Raw genomic sequence first — 24,125 nt, 5'->3', positions numbered from 1 at the left:
CCCCCGCCAGCAGACCAGCCTGCCGTGAGTTGTACCTAGAACTTGACTCCTGCCTGTGATAAATGTACAGAATCTCTCCAGCTGCAAAATAGGATGGAGGTCCCTATAGCCCCCCTCCCCTCACGCACCTGCAGCCTCAGAGATGTTGGAAGTTTCACTGGAGGATGTCTGTGACGCCATACGAACTGCTCGGAGAAAAGCCATCACCAGCCTCATTGCGTGGCAGTGCCTGCCCAATTGGGCAGGAGGTGGCAGGACTTATACCCCACTGAGCTTCAGAGGGTGGGATCATTTTAGATGACCCTGAGCTTGTACCTCTGACTTTGGTACAGCCTCTTTTTTATCCTGCATTGGCCTCTACCACCCCCACCCCCCCCATCCCACCCCCTCCCCCTTGAGCCAAATGCTGGTTTCAAGCTTTCCCAGGTTGGTGGATGAACTAACGTTTCAAGCCATCACATGGAAACTCAGCTTGGCAGCCAACTATTCAATTTCAGCAGTGTTACCTTTTGACCATTCAGCAGTGTTTGTGCAAGTGTTTGAATATTTTATTGCATTTTGACCTTATTATTTTATAAGACTGAGTGGAAAATGGAAAAATGAAGTGCCGATGCTAGTGATAAGAAGGGCAGGTCTCATAAACCTAATATAATTGAGACAAAGATGGAAATCATTAGGCAGGCCGAATATGGGGAATATTTAACCTCAATCAACTGCTCGCTGGATGTGAGCCAGTCGACTGTGTGTTCAATCAGGAAGGAAAAGAATAAAACTAGAGAGTATATGTGAAATTCTGAACATACACTGTCAAAGAGTCTATCTAAAGGTCGGATGTGATCAGGGATTTACCATATTTCTTGAATTCTAAAGCTGCAGATTTTCAGAGCTGGGGGGAGGGAGATTCTGTGAGACTAGAAATCCAGAAAATATTAACTTAATATTATATTAATATTAATTAAACTGACAATATTTAACTTCCTGGGAACAGAACCTTCCCTTAGAACGTGCAAGTCGGCTGCTTGCCTCTTGCGTGTCAGACCAGTGGATTTTCAGGAAAGCATTGGGTATGAAAGGAGAGGGTGACCTATAGACGTGGTCACCATGGGGGTCACCCCAACGCCAAAGTTGGGAACAAGGCCTTGAATTGATGTGCCAGAAGGGACGGAACTCAACAGAGGCCCTCATGCTAGGAGATTTTCGCAGCCCGCATGTGCCCGGCTGTCAGAAGATCATGAGAGTCAAAAGCAAAGAATGTGAGGCTGGCCTCTTCTTTGGGCACGGGCTCCTTTCACAGCCATTGTCCCAGCTGTCCCCGGGGTGAGGGCGGGGGCACGCTCCCCCTCTCAGCAGTTGCCCAGCCCATGCCCTCTGTGTGGATTAGCCGTCCTTCCTCTTGGGCTGCCTGCTGACTCCCGGCTCTTCCTTGAAGACTCAGCTCACGCTTCTGCCCTCCCACTGCACACTCTGTGTCCACCCTCCACTGTTGCCCTTTCCACACCGTCACTGGCTAGCCTGGGAGACCTCTGAGGGCAAGGAGACCCTCACAGCTTCGGCATCTAGGCTCAGCGGCCCTCAGGAAGTGTCTGCTAAGTGAGGGAGGAACTGAAGGGCCCGTAGACCCTCGGGAAGGCCAGACCGTTCATGGGTGATTGCAGGGGTGACCTCGCACATCCATTTGAACTCCTCACACTCTTAAAAAAAAAAAAAGCAAAACAACCTTTCTTCCTCCTCCAGACGGCAAACCATTTGTCTCTAAATTCCTCTCCCTTTGCCCCAAGTTGCCCTCATCTGTGGGCCTTCTTGCCCACACTGGTGTCTTCAGTCTCAGCCCTGTAACGCTTCCCCTCACCACCCCCCCTCCATGGTTCTTTACGAATACTTTTATTAAGTAAATCCACTCACTTTTCCTCCAACCATAGGATTCTTGCTGAATTCTTACCACTTTCCTCAGGCAAAAACAACCCAGAAATGCTGTCTGATCCAAAGCATTTCCCAGCGAGGGCGGCCAAGTGAGTGCAGGCACCTCTCGGCTGTCTGAGACTGTGATGTGATGTCTGAACAGCCTCTTTAGAAACAGCCTTTTCCAGGGATGCCATCCAGATGGGGACGCACCATGTCAACCCCTCATGGTTGTTGGGGTCCTGGGGAGAGATGGGGGAGCACCCAATCAGGGAACTTAGCTGACTGGGCCTCGGTTGGCCTCACTGGGTCGGCCATGAATGAAAAGGGGGTCTGAGCTCCGGTTTGCACCTCTCCACCCACTGACTCTTTCTTGGCCTAACACACCTCGCCCGGCTGCCCTTGGCTGTGATGGTGGGAAGCAACTGTGTGAAAAGCCTGAGCAGCAGTGGGGGCAGCTCAGAGAAGCCCACCACTGGCCCACCTCCCACCCCACGCAGCATGGTGCCCAGCGGGCCGCCTTGGCCAGCTGGCTAAGCTGCTCTCAGCACTGGTCAGTCCCACTGACTCTTCAAGTCCTCTGGAGTGCGAGCTCTCTGGGGTGGAGCCCAGAGTCCACTTGATAGAAAGCTGATTCTCTTCCTGTGGGGCAAACAGCTCTGATCAAGACAAGTCAGTCAGGGGGCGACTTGGCAGAGCTACAGTGCCAGGGCTCGGATGCATCCTTTCTGTGTGATTTCCCAAAGTCAGGCAGGAAAGCATGCCTGCCCCCCTCCACCCAGCGCCTGGCTCCCCGCACCAGCATTTGCATCCTCCCAACGCTATATAAAAGGAGCCAGTCGCCGGCCCCCAGCGAGGACAAGGCTGTGATTCAGCCAGGCTCCTGTGACATCCCAGCCTTGAGAGTGCAGCTGGGGCAGTTTATGAACAGCGCTGGGTCCCAGGGGGAAGTCGGCCCTGTCCTCTAGCCCACAAGCGTCTATTGTTCACTTTCTTGTTTTTCTCCAAATGTTGAGATGTGCTCAGAGCACAGAAAAGCCCCAAACCAAGGCCATCAGCCAGGGCCAGCTTGATGCTGGAACTCTGTGGGCCTCCTCTCCCCCTGACAGTTGTTCCCACCTCTCCCTAAGATGTGACCCTGCTGCGGCTGGGGCAGAGGAGGTGGCCTCTTCTCAGCCAGGGCTCTTTGGACCACAGTGGGCTTGGGCTGTTGCCCCGAGCAAGGTGTGAGGCCACAGCCCAGGCTCACTTGGTTGGCAGCCAGGCACAACTGCCCGCGTTACCTCGGGCGGGCCACGACGTGGACGGGAGAGTCTCTTCCAATTGCTTGTCGCTGACCACAGCAGTGTGACAACGACACTCGTGTGCTGGGTCTTGTCTGCATCAACGACTTGGGCTCCAAAGGTCAGCCTCTTGGGTTTGCCTCCTGGCTGCAGCTCTTACTAGCTGTGCAATCTTGGGCAAGTGACCTAGCCTCTCGGAGCCTCAGTTTCCTCCTTGGTAAAATGACACCTCCCTCATAGAGCTATTGTGGCTTTAACGTGCCAGTCAAGGGAGACACCGGCACGGCCCTCCGTAAATACTGGTTATGCTTTGCGTTATTCTTATTCTTGTCTGTGACCACTATCACACCATCCTGAAGCCACCCCCTCTGCTTCAAGCACCCACTTTTGTCCCTACACTGAATGCCTTTGACAATCTCCAGTTGGGGGTCAGAGAACAGCTGTGCGAGACCGGAGTGCCAGAGGAATGAAGGATGAGGTGCCTCGTGACGTAGGGGAGGACAGAACGTGCTCAAAAGCCAGTCGCCTCTGCCTCCGCCTCCCCTCAGCCCCAGATCCCTTTCTCGGGGCTCATATTACCTGCCCTCCCCACCACAGACGGTTCTCAGCCCTGCCGCGTGGCCTGAGTTCCAGCAGGCCCACCAAAAGCCCCACCCCTGCCAGAAAAGCCCCTCTGTCCTGTGTGCCCACCTTGGCGGCCACCAACAGCCAGTTGGGGTGGGGTCGGGCGGGGGGGCGGGTGTGCACAGGGGTGCAGTCTCTGGAAATTTTGCCAAATCAAGAGAGTGTGGGGATCCAGATCCCAAACTCCAGACTCCACAGGCCTGGGGTGCTAAGTGCAGTTTAGAGATTGGGGGTCCATTTACAGCAGCCCGAAGGGCTTTGTTGTGAAGGGGAGTGGACAAGAGTCGGGGAAGGGGGGAGCCCGGGGAAGGCAAGAGAGGGTTCTGAGTGCGACTTCTCCCTGCCTGGGGTCAGTTAGTTCCCATCCCCACTGCGGGCTTCCGGGCTTCTGCCTCCTCAAAACAGAACCAAGATGATCCCCCCCCTTTGGATTCATTAATCCTTTCAAGAATAAGGCCCTGGGAGCCTTCTGACAGGGCCATATGGTTTCCTTATCTTCCTTATCTCCCAGCACTCACCTTGCATTCGGAATGTTTATCCCAAGATAAAGATCAGATTCCACTTAGGATGATTGAATGGGGGCCTCCTCCGGGTATTTCCCCCACAATTTCAAATGAATGGACGGTCCAATCCAATAATAAATGAGGCAGACCAGGCTCTGATAATGGATAGGGCACCCCCCACACTCTCAGTCCCCCTCCATATAACCCCAGCCTCCTCTCCCCCCCTTCCACCTGGGCAGCTCCACTTTTACCTGCTTTGTATAGTGGAGTTCTGCATAAGATTTTCATTGGACAAAGTGTAACTGCCTTAAATGATGCTTTAAAACCAGAGATCTGATACTTGACCAGGGCTTTTCAATAGAAATGTCAGGCAAGCCACAAATGCAAGCCCACGTGCCGTTTGATACTTTCTAATAGCCACATGAAAAAGGTAAAAATGAACAGGTAAAATTAATTTTGAGTACATTTCATTTATAATTATGATTAATCATATAATAGTTATTTACTATACTTAATATAATAATACATTCTATTGAGCCCCCAAGTATCATTTCAACATGTAATCAATATACTAATGATTTGTGAGGTATTTCACATTCATTTTTTTGTACTTAGTCTTCAAAATTTGGTGTGTGTTTTACGGTTTACAGCATGTGTCGATTCAGACTAGCTACATTCCAAGTGTGTTCTGTAGGCCCTGTGGCTAGTGGCTATTGTGTTGGTCTGGGAGGCTGTAGATAGATGACACTAAGAAAGCCAGGGCCAGGACAGACTGTTACGGGCAGCATGACCGTCACCCTTGAGCTGGCTGCCAGCGAGAGGCTCTGGGGGAAGGTGGGCAATCCACAAGTTTGTTCCCAGTTCAAAACCAAGACCCAGACTCCATCTTCCTACCCCACTAGCCTTTCCCCTCCCGGGAAGGAAAACACACACATTCAAAACAATTTTTTTAAGTGGTAGCAATTTTTTTTTTTTTTTGGTCTGCACTGGGTCTTCGTTGCTGCACGTGGGCTTTCTCTAGTTGCGGCGAGCTGGGGGCTACTCCTCGTTGCGGCGCACGGTCTTCTCATTGCGGTGGCTTCTCTTGTTGCGGAGCACAGGCTCCAGGCACGCAGGCTTCAGTAGTTGTGGCTCGCGGGCTCTAGAGCCCAGGCTCAGCAGCTGTGGCGCACGAGCTCAGTTGTTCCGCAGCATATGGGATACTCCCGGACTAGGGCTCGAACCCGTGTCCCCTGCGTTGGCAGGCAGATTCCCAACCACTATGCCACCTGGTAAGGCCCTAAGTGGTAGCAATTTTTATTGCTGCGTATTTAATGTTAGTCATTTCAGCTGCTGATAAACTTGTTCACTGAAGCCTCTATCACTAAGATACTTTTCCTCTGCGCTGTTTTCAAGGTGAAGATGGTGTTGATTGGCACCAAACATCCATGCCAATGGATGGATGAGCTCCACTGTACTTTGTCAGAAGAGGGGGGAGTCCTGGCTGGAGTAGACAGCCAGATTGGGGTCACCAACGCCAGTAGATGCACCCTGATTCTAAGAAGGAGGAGACACAATTCAGACATTGACAGGACACTCGGGCAGAGCTGCTACTAGTCATTCAGACACCATATTTAAATGACCAGTTGTGTTCTGAGCAGGGAACCAGAGAGGACCGGGTCTGTGTTTGGTGATTCCTGTGCACATGCGTGGTTCCTTCTGCCCATGGTGAGTCTCTAATGAGTTAATAATGTGGCAGGTCTCCCGCGGCAGCTGAGTTATACCCAGTGCCTCCCCTGCTCTTAAAATCAAGGTAAACATGATGCAAAGAGAAGGATGGGAGGGGAGGCCTCTGGCAAAGCAGGAGGATGTTAAAGCCGTGAGCCTCACATGGAGAAAAGGTGGGGAGAAGGTTCCAGACCTCGTGGGGAGGCCTTCCCGACCACCCCGTGTAAGAGTTGCTCTCTGGCCCCCTCTCTCTGCTTCATTTTTCTTCATAGTCCTTCTAATTCTCAACATGCTATTACATTTTTCTTTGTTGACCGTCCTCATGTTGGTCCTTGCTGCACTCCAGTGCCTAGGAGAATGCCTGTCACTCTCAGTAAACATTTGTTGACTGAATGAATAGTGCTGGGAGGTGGTGCAGGCCCCCAAGGAGCTGTGGTCTCAGGCATAGCAAGAGGAGGAGAGCGAGCCCTTTGGAAAGGCAGAGAGGGGTGGGGTGGGTGCAGGGAGGGGTGTGAAGACGCAGAGAGAGATGGTGGTCTGTGTGTGTGATTCCCCTAGTAATGGGAGACAGAGAAGAATTTGAGAAAGTGGAGGAATGTGATTGCAGCACAAAGGCAGTGAGATTATTTTGTCAGCAACATTTGGATCCCATTGGTGATGAGAGACATATGGGCCCGGCAAGGAGACAATTGTGGTAGTCAAGACAGGATGTGAATAAGACATAAAGAAGTGTTTCATCAGTGGGGATGGAAAAGAACCAGGGCTGCGGTAGCCAAGTCAAGGACTAGGAAGGGTCGGCCGCAACGTTCCCATGGGCTGCCTCTTATCCACCCGCAGTGTGCTACACGCACGCACAGGCGCTCACACACACGTGCACACCTGCACACACGCCCACACGCACGCCAGCACCCACTAGGCTGCCCGGGAGGACCATTCATTCAGAGGCCTCCATCACACATTCTAGCACAACTGCAAACCCCGCTTTCTGCTTCAATCTTTGGTCTTTGTCTTCTGTTTGCTTTTTCCCATCCCCGTGAAGGCAGCTTTGTGGGGAAAGAGAATGGCAGGACCCAGAAACTCTGGAGGAGGCAGTATCTTCTTCACAAGGTTTGCTTCTGCCTAGTTTGGGAGGGAAGAGGCATGGAAGAAATTCGCAAAGTCCGCAAGACGGAAAGGAAAGCCCCAGCGAAGGAAAGCCTGGAAGAAGAGAGAAATCTTCCTCTGAATCAAGCCAGGGAGGGCAACTGTTCGCTGACATTCTAACACACGGTCACACATGTGAGGGCCACGTGAAGGGGCTGTCATTGAGACTGGGGACCCAGGGGAGGCAAACGAGCTTGTTCGGAGTGGGTGGGGACATGCTTGGGGATCCAGCTGAAACAGGACTTTATTTTTAAAGAGCCTTAGATTGATGTCTCTGCTAGCCTAAATATAACCGAGCAGCCAACTTCTTCCCAGCTCGGCCAGGGCTCCAAGCAAGCTCCAAGGCCCTGTATTTAAAAAGAAAAAAAGGGGGAAGGGGGAGAGAGAGGAATCCACAGATGCAGAAGGTCACGCAGTCAGCCCTCTGGGTGTGCTGGGAGGAGGAAGATGGATGAGCTGGCCGTGAATACTCTGCAATCCCCGGCCTCACCCTCCAGCAGCAGAGATGGAGGGTTGTTGGGGGAAGGGGTAGGGAAGCAAGCTTCCACCTTGTACCTGGGCTCTGCCTGGCCTGGTGGGCACCGTGGAGACCCAGGCTTGTGCTCCGGGAGCCCACAGTCCAGCGGGAGGGAGGGCGGCAGGGCTGAGCAGGCACACAGCGTTGCAGCACGAGGATGGTCCCCACTCGAGAGGCAAGCGGAGGGCTGTGGGCGTCCTTCCACGTGGCTGGAGGACCCGAGAAGCCCATCTTGGAGAAGAAAGGATTTTAGGTAGGAGGATTTTGACAAAGATGGAGAGAGAGCAAGAAGAAGCAGAGACAAGAGTGGACAGTATACATTTGGGCGGCCCTGAGCGTTTGCATTTGACAAGAGTACAAGAACGGGAGAGAGAGAGAGAGAGAGAGAGTAAGTGGCAGGGAGGGGCTTGGAGCCTCCATGCCTCTCCCAGAGGCTTGTCCTTGAGTCTGTAGACAAAGGGGAGCCATTGAAGACTTGGGGGGAAGGCAGCGACACTACCCAGATAGACTGAAGGAAGGTCACTTTGACAATGAGGTGTAGCGTGGAGCAGATCGGGGGAGCCTCTGGGGTGGGGAGAGCCCAGGGACACAAACATCAGTGAGGGCTCTGAGTTTGTTGAGGCACGCTAGCTGCTGCAGCAGACTCCTGAACCTCAGACACACCATAGATGTTTATTTCTTGTTCACATAAAGCTAACTTGGCACGGGGCTGAAGGGTGAGACTCTGCTGCTACAGTGATTCAAGGATCCTAGCTGAGGAAGGCTCTGTCCCCTTCAGCATGTGGCCCTGGCGGTCACCCTGCAATTGACATCCACCTGGCACAGGGTTTATTGATATGAACCAGGAATTCCTCTGGCCAGACCTCAGCCACACGGCCCCAGCCACATGCAGGGGCCCCGATGGGTAGTCGCCGGCTGGCCATGCTTTTCGGAACATGATAGTCTGGAGGTCATCTCGGCCACAAGGACAAGGAAGGGGGACTCAGATCTGAAGGAGCATGTCCGCAACAGAAATGAAAACGGGGGAAGAGGGCCGAGTGTCCACATTTAGGAGTTAGGAGGAGGAGAAGCCAGGGAAGGAAGCAAAGGGAGGCAGCTTGAGGGGAAAGAGAGAGAATGGGTCAGTTCCGCAGAGACTTCAAGGAAGGGGGACTGAGGAAGAGGCCCTTGGATTTGACTCCTGCGAGGCCTGGGGGAGGGGTAGGCCGAGCCAGATTTCAAGGCTCAGGGAAGCAGCTGGCAATGGTTCCCTAGGACTAGCCACGACCACATCCCTGAACTAGGTGTGCGCGACCCCTGGTAGGACATTCACATCACTACTGATTTGCTGTGGAGCTGCAGCAGGAACACGGGCTTTGGAGTCAGAAGATCTGGGTTTGCAGCCAGGCATAGTCACCTTCACTTGAGCAAACCACTTAACCTCTCTAAGCCTCAGTTTCCTCACTATTATTTACTTTCCAAGCCTGTGGGAAGGGTTAGAAGTAATCTGCTGTGTAAAGCACTTCGCTTGGCGCCAGTGTTTGGCAATTCGTGCAGCAAACGTTTCTTGTGCGCATACTGGGAGCCAGGCAACCTGATTAGGTGTTGGGTATTTAAAGGACCCAGACAGAATTCCTACTCAAGAGGCCTATACTCTGGTAGGACCGACGGCCACAGAAGCAGATCCTTAAAATACAGCATGATAAATGCTACATTGGCGGTATTTCTAGACGGGGAGACCCAGCCCTGCCTTGCTGAAGGAGGTGACCGGCTGACCCTTAGTGGAGAAGTGCTTTCGGAGGGTGATCGTGCCCTGGGCACCGCTCCGTCCTAATTCACGCAACAAACACTTACCTGTTCATCTCAGTTCACACAATGAGTGCCTACTGGATGCTCAGACATGAAGGTTGCCCCTAAGGTCTCGGGGACAGGGGAGGGTTCTGCAGGGCCGTGGGGTCTGCTCTTCTTCTGGTGCCAGGATGAGCCCTAGGACCCTTACCGTAGGGCCTGTTCCTGGTCACCCAGCTACAGGAACGACCTCTTTCCGCCTCTTCTCTGCCCCCTAGGGACCCCGGAGTCCTTCCCTGTGACACCATCTAGGGACCCCGGAATCCTTCCCTGTGACACCATCTAGGGACCCTGGAGTCCTTCCCTGTGACACCATCTAGGGACCCCGGAGTCCTTCCCTGTGACACCATCTAGGGACCCCGGAGTCCTTCCCTGTGACACCATCTAGGGACCCCGGAGTCCTTCCCTGTGACACCATCTAGGGACCCCGGAGTCCTTCCCTGTGACACCATCTAGGGACCCTGGAGTCCTTCCCTGTGACACCATCTAGGGACCATCTGCAGCAGATCTTCTGTGAGTCCAGGACTCCTTCCTGCGGCCCCGAGTGGAAACAGGGCCCAGGTTTCCACTGCTGCTTTTTGAAGCCCACAAACCACCCTGAGGGTTGTCCTCCTCCACGAATCTTTGCCTCCAGAGCAGGGCTGTGTTAGAAGGGGCATCACCTTTCCATCCATTTCCCATCTCACCTCGGAGTGTCATTTGTTCAGACCCTCCTAGATATGTCATGTGTTACTCTCCTGTGCTTATTGTTCTATGTATTAATACTTGAGACCACAACTTTGGCCTCACTTGTTTTAAAATTTTTTATTGTGGTAAAATACACAGAGAAATTACCACCTGAGCCATTTTTTTAAATTAATTAATTTATTTATTTATTTTGGCTGTGTTGGGTCTTCGTTTCTGTGCGAGGGCTTTCTCTAGTTGCGGCGAGTGGGGGCCACTCTTCATCGCGGTGCGCGGGCCTCTCACTATCGCGGCCTCCCTTGTTGCGGAGCACAGGCTCCAGACGCGCAGGCTCAGTAATTGTGGCTCACGGGCCTAGTTGCTCCGCGGCATGTGGGATCTTCCCGGAGCAGGGCTCGAACCCGCGTCCCCTGCATTGGCAGGCAGATTCTCAACCACTGCGCCAGCAGGGAAGCCCACCTGAGCCATTTTTAAGTGTACAGTTCAGTGGTATTAAATACATTCACGTTGTTGTGCACCCATCCTCACCTTCCATCTCCAGAACTCTTCATCTTGCAAAACTGAAACTCTGTACCCATTAAACAGTAACTCCCCACTGCCCCTCCCCCGAGCCCCTGGCAACCACCACTGTACTTTCTGTCTCTCTGACTCTGACTAAGTGTCTTATATAGGTGGCATCATGTAGTATTTGTCTCTTAGTGACTGGCTTATTTCACTTAGCAAAATGTCCTCAAGTTTCATTCATGTGGTAGCATATGTCAGAATTTCTTTCCTTTTTAAGGCCAAATAATATTCCATTGCAGGTACATACCACATTTTGCTTATCCATTCATCCGTCAATAGACACTTTGTTTTATTCCACATTTTAGCTATTATGAATAATGCTGCTCTAAGCATGGGTGTACAAATAATCTCGTTGAGACCTTTGCTTTCAATTCTTTGGGGTATATACCCAGAAGTGGAATTGCTGGATCATATGTTTGTTCTATTTTTAATTTTTTGAGGAACTGCCGTACTGTTTTCCACCTTGGCTAGACTGTTTTACGTTCCCACCAACAGTGCACCAGGCTTCCCATTTTTTCCCCACAGCCTCCCTAACACTTGCTATTTTCTGTTTTGTTTTGTTTTGTGTTTTGATAGTAGCCATCCTAATGGGTGTGAAGCGCCTGCTTGTTTTTTAAGTTTACCTTCTACTGTTAAGTATTGTCATTAAAAACTTCAGACAGAGACCCCTCTCCCATTCTCCTACTGTTGGAAATTTAGGATTCCTTTTCTTTCGATATTTTTGCTATCATAAATAAAATTGTAACAAAAATTTGTGCATAAATCTTTGCAGCATTTTGAATTATTTCCATAAACAAGGATTGACAGATAAAATACAGGATGCCTGGTTAAATTTGAATTTCAGATAAACAATGAATGATTTTTTAGTATAAGTTGCCCAAACTATTGCCAGGGACAAACTTATTCATAAAATGTATTTGTTGTATACCTGAAATTCACATTTAATGGGCATTCTATATTTTTATTTGCTAAATCTAGCCACTTTACCATAGGTAGTTTCTCAGGAGCAGAATTAATGTATCAAAGTTGATGAACATTTTCAAGGTTCTGGATGCATATGGCCAAAGGTCTTTTCAGTAAAGTGATGCCAGTTCTTTCTCTCCAAACAGTGAATAAGAATGCCTGTTTCCCCACAAAACTGGCATCTTTGAGTTATTTCATTTAAAAATTAGCAAAGCTTTGCTTCTTTGATAGGAATAAAATGATCATTCACAAAGCTTTGATTATCAGTGAAGCTGGCCCTTCCTTTCCCAAGGCTGGTCTTTTGCACTTCCTTTTGTATAAACTATGTGTTCCTGCCTTTGCTCATTTATCTTTTTGTTTTTCTTGTCAAACTATATGAACTCTTAAAGGATAACAACCTTGTGTCTCTCACATTTCATTGTAAATACTTCTCCCAGCTTGTTGTTTGCCTTTTAATTATGCTTCCATAATTTTCAAAGTAAGGCATTTAAACATTTTATGTGGTCAAACCTCTAGTTTTTCTATGATTCTTCCAGTTGCTTTGAGTCTAGAGCCCCTTCTTGTTTAGAGATTAGGTATATCTTTTTGCTTATATTTTCCTCTAGAAGTTTGTGTAGGTTATTTTACCTGTTTTTTGTTTGTTTGTTTACATTTAACTCTTTAAACCATTTGGAGTTTATTTGGAAATGATGTGCATTGAGTTTCTAAATTAATTTTTCTCTCAAATCTCTAATTTGTTTCAGCTATATTCACTGAATAAAATCCTTCCCTTCTCAATGATTTGTGGTACCTCTTAATCGTATACATAAAGAAAAATCCATTTTTCTTAAAAGTGACCTTATTCATGTCATTTAATCATTCATGTATTCAAAAAATATTTATTGAGCACCTTCTGCAGGTCAGGTAAATATTTAAGATTTCTTCCAGCATTAAAATTCTAAATATACAAGAACTTCTGTCTATTTATTCTCAGATCATTGGAGGAAATGGACATAATTTGCTTCACTTGTTGGTTTTTATTTGTGTCTAACAATAATCTGTTTTACTGAAACTTAATGTTATTCATTCCCTTTCCAGGACTTTTACCTCCTACTGCTGTATCATGTCTTATTGCATTGGAAGAAACTTCAAATGACTGTTATATAATAAAACTGTATAGTTTTATATAGCTCTTATTTTATCTCCACTTTTAATGATAATATATCTAATGTTGTGCCATTAAGAATAGCCTTGGGGACAGACTTCCCTGGTGGTCCAGCGGTTAAGATTCCACGCTCCCAAGGCAGGGGGCCTAGGTTCAATCCCTGGTCAGGTAACTAGGTCCTGCATGCCACAATGAAGATCCCACATGCCAGAACTAAGACCCAGCACAGCCAAGTTAATTAATTAGTTAATTAATTAATAAAAATAAATAAAAAATATAGTTTTACATTTGAAGTACAAGTACTGCTGGTTTATGGAATTGCATAAGGCAGAATTAGGGTGAATACAGACAATCTCCACCACATTATATTACATGGTACTTTTGTGAGCAGCAACTCTGAACTTGAACTATGTGTTAAAATCTTGATTGCACATGCCTACTAATAAAAAAACTTGAGGACCCTCCAAATATATATATATATATATATATATATATATATATATATATATATATATAATATATATGTGGTGTTTTACAATGTATATATTATAGCAAATAAGCATATACTATATGCACATATGGGCATATTTACCATAATACATACACTGTAAAACACAACAAATTAAAATTTTAAGCATAAACATTCTAATCTTTTTCCCTTACCCCAATAAATCAGCTTGCACATACCCTACTTCTGAGAGCAGTCATATAAAAGATGAGTATTAGTGGGATGTTTGGGGGCTTCATTCAACCATGGCGAATACAGAGTTCTGTGGACCATCTGCACACTCATCCCTATCAGTCACCAAGGATAACAAATAATGCATTTAAATTTGAATATGCACAACTCAAAATGCCCCCTGAAGCTTGAAGAATTTTTTAAGCCAGTGGGATTAAGCTCAATAATTGCAAAAGCACACACACACACACACACACACACACACACACACACACGGGAAAAACAAGTTACTCAACTCTGCCTGAACTTGTGCAAGTTATGTAGCCACTTTGGGACTCAGTTTCCTCATTACTAAAATGACAGGGTTAGGCTAGATAACTGCCAAGCCCCTTCTCGCATTGACATTTTGTAACAGTGATGACCCTGGGGTGGGTATCGGGTTAGGGGAGAAGCAGGTCTGCATGTCAGTCAGCGGGACAGCTCTGTTATTAGGAAATCAAGCAGAGTGCAGTTCTAGGGGGGATGACCAGGGGCGCAGTGTGCACTAAAATCAGTCTTGGCCATCACCAGGGGCAACCCTGGCAGCAATCAAAGCAATGGGATATGAAGAATTTGGAAATCTTTAGGAGGGATCAGAGAAAGACATCATAAGGAGTAAAGCCTTGGAAAATGGGTCCTCTGAGGAAAAGTTAAACACATGGAATTCCTTGGGTTAAAGAAGGGCATATTAAGATGGATCTAGCCTCGAGCTCCTGGCTTTTGAGCGAACGTTTTAAAGAGATTGCAGCAGTCTTAGACAAAGCACTTTCTGTTGCAAAGACGAGACCTACTCTAGCTAGATCATAGAAATCCACAGTCAGAAACCCAAGTGTCACCAGGACTCACGGGAACAGAAAGCTGTGAGGAGCTGGGCCAGCCCTCCCTTAGTGACTTTATGTTCCGCACATTCTCCAAACCTCTGCTCTCCACTTCTTACTCACGCTTGCCACTTCACTGCAGAAAGGTCAGCTCATAGCCAAGCATCACGGCCCCCACTTCACAGCCACATTTTCAACATCAGTGTCCAATTGGCCCAATCTGTCTACTTCCAATCCTAGATTCCCCTGAAAGGGTTTATTTATCCTAGCTCATGTTTTTGAGCCAGGCCATCCCAATCACTGGTCATCATTGGTGGGTCACCAATAAGTGGGTGCCCACCCCTGGTCAAATCATGTGAGATGGGGAGATGGGTCGTGTGCTTTGGAGCAGGCTGTTTAGGGCACATTTCCTCAGATCAGCATGTGGGCAGACCAGCCATGAGCAACGTCTTCAGCAAAGGGACCAACTGTCTTAATCTGACACTGACATGAGAATAAAATAAGTCTGACCCTGAGCTCGTACACAGGAGAAGGTTGTAATAGCACCTCTTAGGACCCTCTTTGAAATAATGTGAGACTTCTCCTGCCTCGAGGCAGCCTGACAGAGCTCTGCCTTTGAGGCGGTGGCCTGGCCTGCAGGGCCTCTGAGAGTCCCCTCTGGCCTGTTGGCCTGGGAGAATAGAAAGTCACTTCCCCTGGTGGAGCCTAATTTCTCTGTCTGAACTTTGCTGATGGGAGATCAGCTATTTGAGGACTTTACAAAGCACCAAATCTGGTTAACCACAGAAAGAGTTTCACTGCTTAACCAGAAGATACCAGAAGCAACCCAAGGACTTTTAGGCCCTCCCAGGTTGGCCTGGCCTGTTTGCATCCATTTTGGATATCCAGTTTCTACCTAGAATCAACGTACAACCCAATTCCTTTAAGCCACTGTCCTTCCATTTTTTTTTTTTTTTAATATTTATTTATTTATTTATTTATGGCTGTGCTGGGTCTTCGTTTCTGTGCGAGGGCTTTCTCTAGTTGCGGCGAGCGGGGGCCACTCTTCATCGCGGTGCGCGGGCCTCTCACTATCGCAGCCCCTCTTGTTGCGGAGCACAGGCTCCAGACGCGCAGGCTCAGTAATTGTGGCTCACGGGCCCAGTTGGTCCGCGGCATGTGGGATCTTCCCAGACCAGGGCTCGAACCCGTGTCCCCTGCACTGGCAGACAGATTCTCAACCACTGCGCCACCAGGGAAGCCCTGTCCTTCCATTTTTTGATGCTACATGTAGCTCTTCTGCTCAGCATCCTGCCTGGAAATCCCCATCATCTTCCAGCAAGTAGAAAATGAGACATTCATGAACAAGTGGGCAGGGTCATTCATTGTTCGTGGTCTTTTTCCTGTGCTGGGTCTAATCACACTACCAGCCTCACATATAGGCCGGCAAAAAAATCCATTGACCTCAAATGCAAGGGCCATGAGAACATAGGGTTCAAATGAGAGTAAGGCTTCATCTACCCAAAACACAGCTACCCAGACACCTCACTATCTAAAATCAGACCAGAACCTGGAGACGAGCCAACTGACGTCCAAATGGCCAAAATTGTCTGCATAGGCTCATACTGGTTTAGCATCTAATTCAAAGCAACTGTCCTCAGAGAACTAGGTGAGCTATTACCCTCTAAGAAAGACTGGATGAATCCTATAGGAATAGAAAAGGCTAAATTCCTCACGCATATTCTGTTTACTTTCTGTTTACACAGAATTTTAATAAGTTTGCATATCTGGTTTCTCAACCCAGAACAAGCTAAAAAAAGTTAGGTCATGAAGTAAAGTGGCATGCTCCCTGATAAAAAGTAGACCCAGGAACACCCAAAGCACAGCAATCGGAAGCGACTCGGGATAGAGACAAATGGCCACACATATGTCAAAGATTTGGGGCCCACTGGAATAACAGCACGGTGACTAAAGTTTATCAAAATTATTCTAAGCATAACAACAACGTTAAATTAAAATCAGCATATTCCATCTTAAAACCTGGGAGGCATGTGAGTGTTTTTTTTGTTTTTTAGAAAGATTTCCATCCAAAATGATTACATTTTAAATGTAATGTTTCAAAGGGCAAACCTTTAGCTAGCTGGAAAGCTCCACTAACCAGAATAATACGTTGCTTTCTGGATAACTGAAGTTTTATTATAGCTCCATTTGAACCCTCTAGACTTTTTCCTAAAGGGCAGTGGGGCATTTAGTCAGCAGGGGAAATGCTGTTGCCTTGACTTATGTGCTATTGGGAATAAAGCAACAGGGGCTTAAGGAGGTTTTACTGTATTTGGTTTGCAGGCTTCGTTTGGCACCATCTCTTTAAAAGGCTGCCTGCCTTTGAACTAATCCTCTATTTATAATCCAGCTGGAGAAAGGCCTCGGCAATATATACAAATTCCTAGGATTTACAGAGTGCTGCTCACGTAGCTCTGAGCCCCCATGCAGAGCCCCTGCCTCGGCCCTCACTCTCCAGAAAGCCTCCTGTCTCCTCGCCAACACATCTCGGTGCCATGGCCCATGGGCATGCCCAGGAATGCACCCGCCTTCTTGATGGAGAGCACAGGGCTTGTCCGGGGACAAGGGCATGAGCTGGATTAGGCTCGGTAAACACCATCGCTCACTCTTGACGGCCTGCACTGTTCAGACGCCCTTTCCTAAGGGCCTGGGGCTGAGGCTTCGTGCACTGCTCTCCCCTATCAAGCCGTTCTTCTCTTATAACTCATTCACTCCCCACAACGACACCAACTTCACATTTTCCTTTTCCCCCCTCGCACAAATTATTGCAGGTCATGGCAGTCTAAATATAGCCCCCGGTCTCTTTTCCAGATGCTGAGGTCTTGACATTTTCCTGATGTCTCTCCAGCTGCCTCTCTGCTCTTGCTTTCCTTTCTCCTTCTTTCTCGCCTTTTTTTTCCTCCCTGATACTCCTACCCTCTGCCTCCCAGGCTCCTCTTGTCTTTCCTGCTTCCCCAGTTCAAAGGATAGTTCTAGAAGCAAGGTCTGGAACCTGGCCAGCCTTCTCCCCGGATCTCCAACAGTGCTAACAGTGGAGTGGGGATATAATCAAAGGAAGAGGCAGGAAACACAGAGTCCTCTAGGACCCTCAGTAATGAACTCCCAAGAGTCCTTGCCATCCCTTCACTTACTTGCTCTGTCCAGGGGCCATTTCACCTCCATCCTTCCCCACACCCCTCTGGGCTTCTTCTTGGGTCCTGAGCTCCAAAGAGTGGCTGGTCACTTCCTCCACTTAGGAAACCTCCTGTGTTACTGAAGAATAGCCGCTAGGACTCACTTCAGCCATCGCTTCCTTGAGGTTAAACAATATAAATTCCTTTGCTTTTCATCACCAGGCCTAGGCATCCAGAGCTTTAATCATTTTCATAGATTCTGTCTGTACAGACTCCAAGTTAGCCGTATCCCGCCAGTAAGATATGAAGCTGGGCCTTGAGTCCTCTGCCCTAATACAGGTTGACCCCTGCTGTGCATGTGTATTGGAGGAATTCACCCGATACTTCTCAATCACAGGCCTCTGTCTGATGAAAAAAGAGGTGCTACAGTGGAGATGTGTGTTCATGCCGAGCTGGACATCTACTCCAATGGTATAATATAGGTTCTTTTCCGCAGTGAAAGCAAATTTTAATACAAGTATGTATTTTATTCCATCCTTTTCAACATACTCACTCGCTATTGGTCAGCTTTCTTAAATTCTAACTATCAGGCTCAAAGTGACCCACATGCTATAGAGATGGGGATTATATAATACTATTAGTCAGTCTGTTCATTTATTTGTTAGATACCTCTTTAAGCCAAGCACTGCAGGTAAAAAGATAGAGATAAGAATTCACCTCGAGAGACACACATTCTAGTACAGAGTGGCTCAACCTCGGCACTATTAATATTGGGGGCTGGATAATTCTTTGCTGTGGGCCTGTCCTGTGCATTGTAGGGCGTTTAACAGCATCTCTGGCCTCTACCCTGTAGATGCCAGTGACAATCCTCCCCAAAGTTGTGACAATCAAATACGTCTCCAGACATGGCCAAATGTCCCCTGAAGGCAAAATCACCCCCGGGGGATGGACAAATGTGAAATCGATGGTTACAGTTCAAAGAAGCCTTACAATAGATGCATAAATAGAGGACTGTACGTGGAGTAAGAGGGCATTTTTAGCTGCGTTCTAAAGGATGGATACAAGTTTTCTGGGTAGAGACAACGTTAGGGGGAGGAGATTCCAGGTGGAGGGAATGGCACTTGCGAAGGCATAGGGGCATCAGAGAACAGTTCAACGTGCCTGGTGTGGCAAGTGCCTGGGGAAGAACAGGTAATGAGGATGAATTGGGGCTGGCCCCAGTTTATAAAGGGCCTTGTGTGGCTAAGATGCTTGCACGTGATCCTAGGGATGAGGGAAAACAAGATTTTTAAGCTGGGGAGCGTCATGAACAGATGCATTTTTGGCATGATGGGATGGTGAGGGGGAGAAGCTATGGTGGTAGTTCAGGGAGAGATGATGTGAGCTTGAATTAAGGCAGTGGTGCTTTGGAAGTGAAGGAAGAGGCAGGATTTGGGAGCTCTTTCTGAGACAGAACATGCAGGTCTCAGACACAGCAGATGGGGGGGACAGAGAGAGAGAATAGAGTTGGACGTGACCCCGGTGTTTCAGAGTGGATGGAATCCTTCTCTGTCAGTCTTAGAATCGAGGCCTTTTTCTATCCTGGAAACACTCTGGAGTTTGCACAGTGCCCGCCTCCCAGGGAAAGACGAAGCCTTGGAAATACGTTTACATTGGGGAGTGTTTACATTAATCCTTCTTCCTCGCCTACCTTTTGACCAGGCTCGTGGGAGGTATCTGGTGGAAAGAACCCAAACTTTAGGAATTGGGTTTAAGGGACCGAGCTTCTTTCTTTGTCACCAGCAGCACCTGGCAGTCAGATGACTCTGAGCCTCAGTTTGTCCATCTGCGATGGAAGGAGAACCCGCCGCCCCTCCCCCTGCCGCACCAGGATGTGGTAAGTCTGAATAGGGCAGTTTCTGTGGGTGCTTCGGACCCCCATAGGTACTTGGCACTTAATGCCTGCAGTTGGCCAGGATCGTGAGTGGTTGTAATCAGGCCTGATGGAAAGGCCCCTGACTCCACCGCGGCCTTGAGCAGCTGCCAGCTCCGTGACCAGCCTGCTTTGAGATTTGCCTGCAAATTCTTTTTTTCAGGGTGTCTGGTTCCTGCAAACAGTCTTCCCCAAACCTTCTCGGGCTCCAAGAAGCCCCTTTGGCTATGCATCCCACTGTCCTTCGTGGTCCCCCAGCTCAGTGAGAAGCTGAGACAATCCCACTCCATTTGGCTTCATGCAAACCCTCCCGTCCACCTCCCCTCACTGCCTTCCCAGTTAAATTAGAGGGAAAGGAAAGAGCAGCCTGGGATAGAAGGAGCTTAGAGAGAGGCTAGCCCAGCTAGCCAGTCATGACGGGCTCCCGCCTGCTATGGAGCACCTCTCCTGGCAGCTACTCTGCCAGGTGGGTGGATGGTACCAGGAGGGAAATGGTGGGGGTGAGTATGTGGTATGTGTGTGCATATGCGTGTGTGTGAATGTGTGTGTGTGTGTGTGTGTGTGTGTGTGTGTGTGAGCTCACTGCCCCTCGCTCCCAGGAGCCCCAGCACTGATGGTGATCTCTCTCAATGCACGAACAAGGGGCTGCATTGTTAGCCTGCCTGTCTCTTGGTTTCTGATTCACCCCGGGCCACTGCAGCCTGAGCAGGTTCGCAGCTGCTCAGGGATATACTTTCCAGCACATTTAGGACTTGGAACAGCCCCAGGTTTCAGGAACACATGGTGAGGGGGGGAGGGAGGGGGCTCGAATGGACTCGGAAGGGGGGAAGTGAGCTACTTCTTTCTTTCTTCAAGACGAAGCTCCATTTTCATCATCTGATAGCAGGAACAGCATCTGAGGACGGCGGATGAATTGCAAACCTGTGCAGGTCGGGGGAGAGGGCAGGCGAGTGGGGGGAGATGGGCAGATTGATTTCATCCTGGCTGAGGTCTTCTCGTGCAGCCCCGGCCCCTCCGACACGCAGCTCCTGCTCCACTTACAGTCTCCGCCCAGCCCTGGCCTGCCTGCCGGGAGCCTGTGAGGCTCTAGCCCGCACCGGAAGTCAGCCCCCGGGAACCGAGCCTCTGACTTCCAACCAACCACCAAGGCCAAGGGACAGGAGAGGAGCCGGAGGCTGGCCCTCAGATCTGGGGTCCTGGGGGAGCACCAATGTCAGTGGGCCTGGTTGTACAAATGAGTGGTGTCTCTCCTCTCCGTCCTGGTGTCTTGTTAAGGAGGGAATAGAGACGCTGCTGAATAGTGGTGGTACTTTCCCAGCTCCAATATCAGCTCTTTTTCTCCCAGGCAGTTAACTGTCTCACAGCAGACAGGATCCAGGTGACACTGCTGTCCCTGCATTCAGCCACATTCAACCCCAACCATTCATCCATCCGTCTAGTGTCTGTTCAGGGTCTTCTTAGTGCCAGGCACGGTCCAGGCACTGGCTCTTAGCAAGGAACAGAGAAAGGTCCTTGCCTTTGGGGAGCCCCGGTTAATGGAGAACCCAAAGGAAGAGGTCCACGCATCTAGCACAGAGCGAAGGGGCTCGGTCAGGGCGAGTCCAGATCTGAGACCCTCAGTTCCTCTGAGAGACCTGGAGACCTGTTCAACAGGCTTCAGGCAACCTCCTTCTCTGCCACCATCTAGCTGGGTGACCCGGGGCCAGTTTCTCCGTGCCCATCAGTCATCTCAATCCACCAAAGGAGATGGTCATTGGGGGTCCCACCTGCCTCCCAGGATGGCAGCAAGACTCAGGTAAGACTGTGCACACGACTCTTTGGCAAAGCGTACAGCTTTGTCTAATTCTCATATTCTTCGGCTCCCCCTTTTCCCAGTAGGGTAACTGAGGGTGACTGTCCGTCCCACACGAGCCAGTGTGAGAATAGGGAGGCCCATGTGTGACGCTGGAGCTTGCCGCCCCCCTTGCCCCCCACCCCCGCCGGCCCCGACCTCTCTGGGCAGAGCTGCACAGCGCTGGCCTCTGTGCGGGGCTCAGAGCAGATCCCGGGCTCCCAGACAGAGCCCCTTTCTCCGCGCTCCTGCACAAAGCTCACTCACAGAGCCTATTCAGAGGGCTGAGGGATTGAAAGGGCGACCTTTGAGCCTGCCTCAGTGGACGAGGGAGTTAGGCCGCACAGCCCTGCTACCCTGAGGGATCGGCGGGGCCCTGATTCTGCACAGACACAGCAAGGAAGGTGCAGAGGGGCCCGAGGACAGGGCTGAGTGCCCGGCCCCTGACCCCTCTGCTCTGCAGGGCTCCCATTCGTTCCCAGAGCCAGTGAATAATTACCACCCACCCATCTGGGACTGATGAGGTGGGCAGGGAGGGGGCATAGGGCATAGGCGTTTGGAGACTAGCTGAGTTTGTAGCTGAATAAAATGGTTCAGACGGCACGACTAAAAAGGATAGTGAGTCAGCACAGCACAGTCACAGCTCTGCCTAATAGAAATTTCTGTGAAGATGGAAGCTTCCATATGTACCCTCTCCGCCTGACAGCTGCTAGCCGTACATGGCTATTGAGCACTGAAATGTAGCTGGTGTGACTGAGAAACTGAGCTTTTTGTTTAATTGAATTAATCGAGTCGCCGGGCTAGGGACATCCCCATTGGTCAGCGCTGGTCTAGTGGAGAGGGGTCACTGAGGCTCTGAAGCCACCCAGACCAGGTTCACATCCTGACTGTAACTCACTGCTGTGTGACTGAGGCGTGCTGCTGGACTTCTCTGACTCAGTTTCCCCATTATTCAATATATGGTTGAATAATGATACTAAGTGAGCCTGGTGGGGACCAGGCTTCTGAGTAGCCTGGCACCGAGCCCAGGGGGCCAGCTCATAGGCACAGAGATGAGCTGGTAGCTGCCTCGGCCAGGACACGTCCTCCCCCAGCACGGGTCAGTCCGGGGGCTTCAGCATCTGAGTTTGGGAGGAGGAAGCAGATCCAGCCTTCTCCCTCCGAGGTCTGTACTTCACGGAGTGAGGCCTGTGCACAGGAGAAGGTCACGTCTCCATGGGGCATGAAAGGTTTGACAGGGCAGGTCTGGGAGCCTCGGGACAGGTTGCCAGCCCCGACCTTGTGCTCTGTGTCCACCTGCTTGGTCCTCCATGAACAAACGTCCCTGGACTCAGTTGGCGAGCCTGCTGTACCCGGGCTGGACCGTGATGAGGCTAGGAGGAAGTTCCCCTCCCTGGTCCTCTGCTGCCAGCTGCTTTCCTCCTAAGCCATTCACCTGTGCCAACTTTTCTTTTTCCTAGACTCGCGTCAAACCCTACCTGTCCCACGTGCATCCTGGTAAGACTCTGCTCATTATTTTCCCAAGTGGCAATTGCCTTACCCTGGTCCCAGATACTGATGTCTTCCTAAGATCTGACCCTGGACTTTCCAAGGAGCCCATGGCCACTGCAGGACTCCAGGAGAAGGAGTGTCAAGCAATGTGGAAAAGGAGGGAGGTTCTGGGCCAGGTGGGCAGCTGAGATGGGGTGCAAAGGGCTCCCCAAGCCACTCTCTGAGGGCAGCCTCATCCTCTGCCTTTTCCTGTGGGAGCCTCTGAGCCAGCATCCTGGAGACCTCGGGACACTCAGCCCCAGCCAGCACTGACAGACCTGTCCTCGTGGTGCATGGCACAGGGGTTCATTTAGATGACAAGGACCCCTGACCTCCTTCCACTAGTGACGATGACCAGGCAGGAGAGCTGGCAAGTGCCAGGGAGCCAAAAGACACAAAGAGAAATGGCCCTTATGGTGCTAAGAATGGTGAAGCTTGGTTTGCCCATCACCCCTTCATCTCAGGTGTGTCAAGAGTATCTGCTCACCCCTACTTCACAATCCCAATCCCTCTACAAAGAAGAGAGGGAAAGAACTCAACTCCATCTACGGAGGGGAAGACAGAGGTCCTGAAAGTCACCTAGCGACTCAGCATCGGCTTTCTCCTTCCCTCCCACCCACCTCCCATAGGGTCATCATCTCTACCACCACCACCTCCCTCATCACCATTTACTAGGTATTTATGAAGTGCCCAGTTTTGTGTGGAGCATGCTTTGTTATATTGTTCCATCCTGTGTGAAGTAGGTATCATTATCCCCATTTCACAGATGGAGAAACTGAGGATCAGAGAAATTACCAACTTATCCAGAATCACACATCTCCTTTGAGGCGGGAGAGAAGATGTGAAGCCCAGGCTGTCACTCCCTGCAAAACTGCACGAGCCGTCAAGAGAGAGAAGCGTAAGGGAGGAAAGCTGGTGGGGTGGTCTCTCCTCCATAATGTGTCACGGAGCCCAGAACAAAGTCTGCTGCCGGTGGACGTGGCCGTGCTGCCTGGAGCGAGTGCGCGCAGAGAGCGGAGAGCCGGCAGGAAAAACGCTGCAGAACCAGCTGCAGAAGCAGAAGCCTGCGGAACTTCTTTCCAGGGCCTTTTCCTCCAGGCCAGCCTGTTCCACTGGAAAAACAACCTCCCCTGCCTGGGGACTTGGGGCCGGCTGGGCCACCTTCTGGTCTGTCTTCATTCAGATCCCGTTTCTCCCCTCCCTGGGAGGTGGGGGAGGGAGTCACACTGGGGAGGGCGAGGGTGAGGCTGAAGTCTTCATCTGTCCCCCTTTAAGCCAAGCAAAGAAAAATAGCCCTTTGCCAAGA

At 50.0% G+C, this 24,125-nt stretch overlaps 2 long non-coding RNA genes across 3 annotated transcripts in view; one reads left to right on the top strand and one right to left on the bottom strand.

Annotated features, from left to right (window-relative positions):
• The window catches only part of LOC309625227, a 4,228-nt gene extending 3,998 nt beyond the window's left edge, over positions 1-230 (bottom strand). The window contains exon 1 of the long non-coding RNA XR_014242404.1: positions 129-230. This is a non-coding gene — a long non-coding RNA (uncharacterized lncRNA). The remainder of the gene's footprint in view (positions 1-128) is intronic.
• Positions 1-24,125, top strand: part of LOC309625221 — a 25,924-nt gene extending 1,799 nt beyond the window's left edge. Inside the window, exons 2-6 of one of the 2 annotated variants that reach the window (XR_014242395.1) lie at positions 19,329-19,422; positions 20,314-20,387; positions 20,502-21,253; positions 22,815-23,494; positions 23,586-24,125. This is a non-coding gene — a long non-coding RNA (uncharacterized lncRNA). Of the gene's footprint in view, positions 1-19,328; positions 19,423-20,313; positions 20,388-20,501; positions 21,254-22,749; positions 23,495-23,585 lie in introns of both variants that reach the window. The other variant, XR_014242396.1, reaches the window with a different exon arrangement.

Source organism: Balaenoptera borealis (genome assembly GCF_965194805.1).
Source record: "Balaenoptera borealis genome assembly, chromosome: 3".
Taxonomy (NCBI): Eukaryota; Metazoa; Chordata; class Mammalia; order Artiodactyla; family Balaenopteridae; genus Balaenoptera; species Balaenoptera borealis.
Note: the sequence above shows the minus strand (reverse complement) of the source record. Positions and strands in the feature narration are given on the sequence as shown.